We start from the raw sequence: 7186 nt of genomic DNA on the forward strand, positions 1-7186 counted from the left end.
TTAGCGTGCATCAGTGTGGCTGTCCATAACAAGATGCCCCCCCCCCTTCATTCAACTGTTGTTTTGGGGGCTTGTTGCTGGCCAGTAGGCACAGAAGCAGGGGAAAGCCCGTGAGTCATGCTTACTGCCGGGAGGTAGAACTTTATGTTCCATCCTATCGAGGACACGGGCTGCCTGATGTTGAATTTTTAATCCGCTCTTTATTGTGGTCCTCGCTCTCTGCCGTAGACACGGTCTGACATGTCGTACTGTACGCTGGCTCACTTTGACGCTGTTTTCAGGTCAGGTGTTAGCAGTGATGTCAGATTACGAAATAAGGTTAAAAAGAAACAAGGAGTTTGGGGAAATCCCCTTTGCTTTCCCTCTAAAATTAGCCAGACTTTTTTTTTTTTTTTTTTTTTTACTGTGTATATAATAGTGCAACTTTTCCCATAAAAGGAATATTTTAAGGAGGATGATTTACACGTAAACAATGTTTTTTTCACGCTTTAATTCAGAGCCGTGAGCTCGTGTACCACTTTGCTAGCGATAGCACACCACCCATCACGTGCAGCTGTGATTCTCTGTTTGTGCCGTCGAGATGCTGCCGTGTGTTTGTGTTGGCAGTTTCGGGCACATGACACAGCCTTTTGGGATTAAACGTCTACTGTGTCACCATTGTTGCCATGCCTTAATCTGCAGAGAGGGAGTGAATAGGAGAGGAAGAGGGGGGGGGGCTGGGTTGATGGTGTTTGGGTATTTCTTTCTGATACAGAGACGGAAAGAAAGAAACACAGCGTACAAGCACGCTGTCAGAAGTGTAGTGGGTGGGCAGCTGTTAGTCTAGTTCACAAAGACGCTGAATGCATGTCATTATCACTCTGTACAGTCGTCTACATTTTAGTAATCAACATAAGGGTAGGATTTACAACATTATTATATCTGGGACATTGTAGCTTGTATCTTTTTGCTGAATGAGGTGTCAAAATGAATAATTTGCAAAGTAAACGTGTTATTGTTTTGGGACAATTGAGCCACACATTGCATGGTGGTGATTGGCTGTTTAAAGGAATAGTTTCGACCAGTTGGGGAAATGTTCTTCTTTGCTTTCCTGTAGAGAGCTGGATGAGCAGATTGATACAACCCTCATGTATTTACGCTAAATAATAAACTAGAGGCAGCGATTAGCCTTAGCATAAGATTCTTCTGCAAAGGTTGAAACAGAAAACCGCCTGCCAGAACTATTTTTAAATGTGTATACGGGGATAAAAACTCAAACAGTCAAACACACAGTCAGTGCTGTAAAAGCTTGCATAGCCAACAGTGTTCAGCATGCAGATTAGCTGACTAGCGGCGGTGCTAGCTCGACGACCTTCGTTGGTCACCTGACCCCTGTCTTGCAGGTTGTAGCGGTCCAGTTCCAGGCTTTATGCTAACTAAGCTAAGCTAATCACCTGCTGGCCCTCGCTTCATATTTAGCTTACGGATATGAGAGCTTCGTCTCATCTAACTCTCGGCAAGAAATAAATAAGCGTATTTCCCAAGATGTCGAAGTATTCCTGCTCAGTGCGGTTCCTTTTTTCTGTCTGATTGTACAGCAACGTTTTATGATATTGGCCTTTTCATCAAAGATCATTATTTCCCAGTAACTGTGAATGCATCATAGATCGCACTGGATTATCTCAGCACTGAATTCTCACGGCATGCACTGGTCCACTTTTCAAAAATGGATCAGGTCATGTGTAACTGTGTGGTAATGATTTCCTATCACCAGGGACTGTGTACTTAGTCCGTGCACTACTCTATTATTGCTATTTGAGTTCCAGCATTGCTGTGAGCAGAAACAGAATGCATCACAACTGAAATCAAATCCAATCGTCTTTATTTATGTAGCACTCAAACACATTTGCAATTCAGTGAGAGGCGGGATGTGTCCAAGAGGAGACTATTAACATTACAACAGGCTCTATATGAGCTCTTCTGAGGGGAAAGGGCACAGTCCTTTTATGCACCTGTCATCTCATCAACCTTTTGCTTTCCCATCATCCTTTTCCCTTTACTCTGTGTGCATTGGATGAGTCAACTGGTACGTCAAGGGCTGCTGAAGCGACCACCTCCCTCCACTCGGGGGGATAAAAAATCACACCGCCACTCTTGTGAGCTCTTTGAGGGCTACTTCAACAGCAGTACACTCCCTCGGTACCACCACTCCGTTCACACATCGGCACACAAACAGTCCCACCCTTCCTACAGTGTAGTCCAGTGTAATGTTCGTGGATTACCAAACATGGGGCTGTAATTGCATCCTCTCTCTCTCCGACCACTGAAGCTGTGTTAATGGCTCAATGTTAAGCGGTGACCACACATCCTCCACTCGCTGAGTAAAGGGGAGGGGGGGTGGTCAAAGCCACAGCTGCCTTGTTCCCCCAAGAGGCTGAAGTCTTTCTGCTCAGCTCTGCAGCGAGGCCATCTCCTCCAGCTTGCGCCGCATCTTCTCAATGCACCGCGTTGGTTGTAAATCACACTTTTGCATACAAACTGTCATAAATCACACTTTTGCATACAAACTGTAAATATGTATTTGTTTAAACAAAACCCCCAAAAACTCTGCAAGTAAGTTAAGGTGCAGAGTTGTGTGCATGAACAAATTCACTGGCCCAGACCTCTCATCAGTCATCCTCCGCCCCATTTGTCCAGTCAGCAGCATAAGTGGTAGACTCCCAGGCGGCTATTGGTGTTTTTGTGTGTGAGTGTGTCAGTTACAAATACTTCTTCCTCAAAACCTTATTTTCCCTCTCATCTTCTGCCTTTCCTCTTGTCTTGATCAAAGTAATCCATCATGTTTTAAATCTCTCACACATGATACGATTTATCAGTTTTATTGTATTCTGTAATATTTAAATTTTTTTACCCATGATCTGATTTTGGAAGCATTTAGATGGTGACATTGTTTTCGGTCTCTGACCAGTTCATCAGTGAGCCCTGTTATGTATCGTGCATCACACTGGTTGTTGTGTTTCTCTGTTGCTTCAATGGTTTGTGCACATTGTGAATCGTCTTCAACAGCAGCTTTGTGTGTTTGTGAAAACATCATGTTGACATGTTGGTCGAGTATTGGTCCTTTTTTTCCTAAAATATCAGATATGAAAAAGATTGTTCTCAAGCTCCCCTATGTGATTAGCCCTGTCGCTCAGCAGTTTTGTCAAAATGTACCCTATGCCTGACCTGAGACTCTTTGATGCAGAACTTTTTCGGGGTGAATGGACTTTCTGGATGTCTGTGAATAAAAGGGGAGACATGCATCAGAGGAAGGAAGGCAGTAATAACTAAGTGGTCAGTGTTTAACATGAGTTTCAAACACAGCTCTTAGTAGGAACATAATGTTAGGGTTACCAGTGCGTTACCAGTGCCTTTGGATTCATCATTTCTGAGCCCTGAACTACGCTGCTGTCACCACCTCCGCGGCCAGAGTGGCAGACTGACTTCTGACTCTGGCAGTCGGCGCCGTAACCTTCAGAGAATTAGCCGGCCCTCCTCTCCGGCCCGCGTCGGTGCCATGTGATGCTAAAGCAGCATCGAAGGACAGCCAGATTACATAAGAGTCAGAATATGGCCGATTTGGCACATGCACAGAGGCACGTGCGCACGTATGTCAAAGCGATTTTCCCTAATCCGAGTCACAGCGAGGGAGGCTTGAATATATCTTATTTTCCTGTACATCCTGTCAGTGTGCTGTGCAGTGCTGGAGTTCAGCCATGCGAAAGCACCACTGTGTGGGTCAGGGTGGGACATTTAGCAGCATGGAAAGAGTTAATATGTGCTACTTTCCTCTGCCAGTGCGGCGGATACTAATATGGAACAACATGTTTTTGTTGAGAAGTAATCTTCTCTCTGTCCCGGCGCCATCCAACTAGTGCGCTCTAATCATAAATGTAGTGTGGATGACTCATAGGTCTCAGGAAACCCACATCCTGTTTGGAACAAGACGTAATCAGCATGGCTAAATGCTGAAGTTGCTGAGATACCCCTCAATCAAGGCAAACAAATACCCTGCGATCACCTCATTGGAAAAATACATTCCGTCAGTTGATAAAACCTTCTTTGATTGTTTCATTATGAGACACCACCACTCATCCATGTCTCTTACTGTTGAAGTGGAGCTCTAGAAGTTGTTTTAATGTGACAGTTAGGGTATTCAATCCAATTGCATCAATGTAGGTGAAACAGATGCTCAGTTTTCTGGTTATGCCTCCACATTTCGCCACACTCTGGTGGGTTATTTTTCTCCCTGGCTGTCAACTGTTGTGGTTCTCCTGTGCAGCTGTGATGGATGGAGCCAACTTCACTGCTGGCTAGCTGCTACTTCTATCCTGTCCCAGTTCTGTCTTTAAGTGTTTAATGGTGGTTATTTGGCTGTCGCGCGGCCTGCTTCAGCAAACAAGGGCACGGCAGAGTGATTCTGGACGGCTTCCCAGCAGAGTGTCGTCGGGGGAGTTTCATACGACGAGGGATGTGTCCCATTTATCACGCCCTACAAAATCTATTCTGACCAAAACACCCACCTCCCCGCCCCCCCTCTCTGTTTGAGTAGCCAGCAGAAACGAGTCCTGATCAATGGGATCAATGGGAAGTTTTTCCAAACACGCAATTTGTGGAACGTATTTATTCTACTGAAGGAGACTGAACAAACGCTATTGAAATATTGTCGTACGAGCCGCTAGTGCAGCCACAAGGACAAGAATTAATTTGTGTTTGACTGAAAACCGTACGAGCCACCACCTGGACTCGAACCCTGGACCTCTTCAGTTGCTAAACGCCGAAGCATACCATTATTAATCAGTTTGCTGTCGGCACTGTGGCTGCCGCCACACTGTGGCACGGTCGCTGTAAAATAGCCGCTATGTAGGAATGAAGTGGGTGATGCGTAATTGAATCTGTGCTGTATGTCAAGTGTTGAATCATTGTGTTCCTGCCGTAAAAAAGCTCCTCCATTATGCTGATCAATAGATGAAGCCGTTTCTTCCCTTCTCTGTACTGTAGCTATAGAAACAGACATTTAAATCTGTTCTCACACACACTCTCACACACACACACACACACTCAGCCCACAGCAGTCCTGTTATGTAATACCGTCATCTCTACTGCCTCTTCCATGCCATGCCTCTCTCCGCTTTGTGTTCGAGCATCTTTTCTCCCATTGGGGTTCATGCTTATGTAATCGGCTTCATGTTCGCTCCTCCAAAACAGCAAACAGCTGTGTGGATGCCACTGAGGGAGAAGCAAACACACCGTGCTTTGAGTATTTAACAGAGACAGACTGGAAGTACTGACGGCAAAGTGAACAGTGTAACGGATGCTCTCGTCCAGCAGTAAAAAAAAAAAAAAAAAAAAAAAAAAATGCATGTATCAGCAGAATCCTCTCCATTAAAGATAGTATTTACCACTGTACCATCGGTATTATTTAAGGGGCGTGTCAGGATTCAGAAGATGGTACACTGTGTGAAAACACACCTGTTATACAGTGTGGCCACAATAGAGAAGAGCATCCTTTATTCTAGCCCTTATTGTGGAAACTTCATACAGGAACTGTGCAGTTGTAGGGAAACGTGGAAATGTTTAATTTCTCGTCGTCCAGCTGAAGAAGTGAGGGAGAGATTTTGGCACTAGGTCCGAACACCGTCCTTCTCTGTGCCACGGCCACCTGGGTTCACTCAGCGCCGACCGTGTGAATAATATATGTAGCTTTTGGCTCAGCTGAGTATGTTGTTGTGGCTCGTTCACACACCGCAGCTCAGCTGAGCGACGACCTCGTGCTTTACTGGGGCTCAACGATTTTCTGACCAATATTGCAGTTTCTTTATGAAACTATTTTCTATAAACTAAATCCCACTGCGAATAATTGCCGTTTAATAATAATGATGACCCGCTAGTATTGTGACAGATCTGCTCTTCAGCTGCACTTTAAGAGCTAATGCTAGCTCATCACCAGCACTGTACCGAATAGTTCTCAGCTTCGTTCTTAATGTTGACATTTTTATTTTTAAAATAACATTCAACTGCTTCTTTTCATTGAGTTTAAACCTGGTGTTTCTGCACAGTTGCAGTTAATGATCAGGCTACAATAATATTATTAACAGGCTATTATATTGATTGTAGAATTAGACACCAGTAGTGGCTGCATAGGATTGCTTCTGACATGTTCCACTAACTCGTCACTAGATATATCTAAACAAAAGATAGATGTAATCATTTCCAAAATTCTCAACATGTTTGTATCGAACAACATATTCAGCATTTTCACTGCGGTCAAAGAACAGTTTTTACTCCCGCTTGCCAAACACAAAGGGGAGCAGGCACCTGTATTAACGGGGCGGTCTAGCAGCAATCTAACAGCACCATAGGTTACATTTACATAACCACCTTAAGAAAAAACGTTTCTTTTTCTTTTTTAGGGGGATTACGTCCTAAAATACTACGACCAACGTTCAAAGTTTCATTCAGAAACCTCAATAAAAGGTTTGAACATTGGGTGCAGCCCTACTTGTCTCTGCATATTCATTTGATAATAGACTTAGAAATCTTGTATTCAGCATAAATATACTTCATAAATACACTTATTTCTGAAGAAAAACAACTCCTCTCTGTCTTAAAATTAAACGGTCCTATTAGTAGTTAGGTAATTGTTTCAATCAACAAAAGCTCCCCAATGTGTTTTTTTTTTTTTTTTTTTTACTAAAAGACAATTCATATACCACAGAATACAGAAAGTCTTGAGGAAACCATCTTTTGAGCGCACACACACAGTACAGGAAATAGTGCCGATGCCAACCAGACAAGCGCCCTCTTAAACAGCGTGCTATCTTTCTGTTTTGTTATATTTTTTGTTGTCTTTTTGACCCAAGATCCACCGTGCAGTCAGTGTTTTGCATAGAACTGAATTATGTAAACGTGGTAAACATGTGCTGTAATATAGCTAGAATACCACAAATAGCAGCATCAGCTGGATTCTCCTTTTAATGGCAAATGTCTTGCCGCCTTCACGTGGGTGAAGCTCTGCAAATCCTTTGTTGGGCTTGATGTTAGAGGGTGTGTCATGTGTCTGAGTGTGTTTGTGTTCTCCGAGTCCGTGGGGACCTTTACTATGTCCTCAGGGGCTCGAGGTGTGTGTGTGTGTGTGTGTGTGTGTGTGTGTGTGTGTGTGTGTGTG

The 7186-nt window shown here is 43.8% G+C and overlaps 1 protein-coding gene across 3 annotated transcripts in view; it reads left to right on the forward strand.

The window, feature by feature from the left end:
• Positions 1-7186, forward strand: part of abr (ABR activator of RhoGEF and GTPase) — a 106473-nt gene that overhangs the window by 15746 nt on the left and 83541 nt on the right. The gene's annotated exons all lie outside the window — the stretch shown is intronic.

This window comes from Anarrhichthys ocellatus, unplaced genomic scaffold (genome assembly GCF_004355925.1).
Source record: "Anarrhichthys ocellatus isolate YVR2014 unplaced genomic scaffold, GSC_Weel_1.0 scaffold18, whole genome shotgun sequence".
Classification (NCBI taxonomy): domain Eukaryota; kingdom Metazoa; phylum Chordata; class Actinopteri; order Perciformes; family Anarhichadidae; genus Anarrhichthys; species Anarrhichthys ocellatus.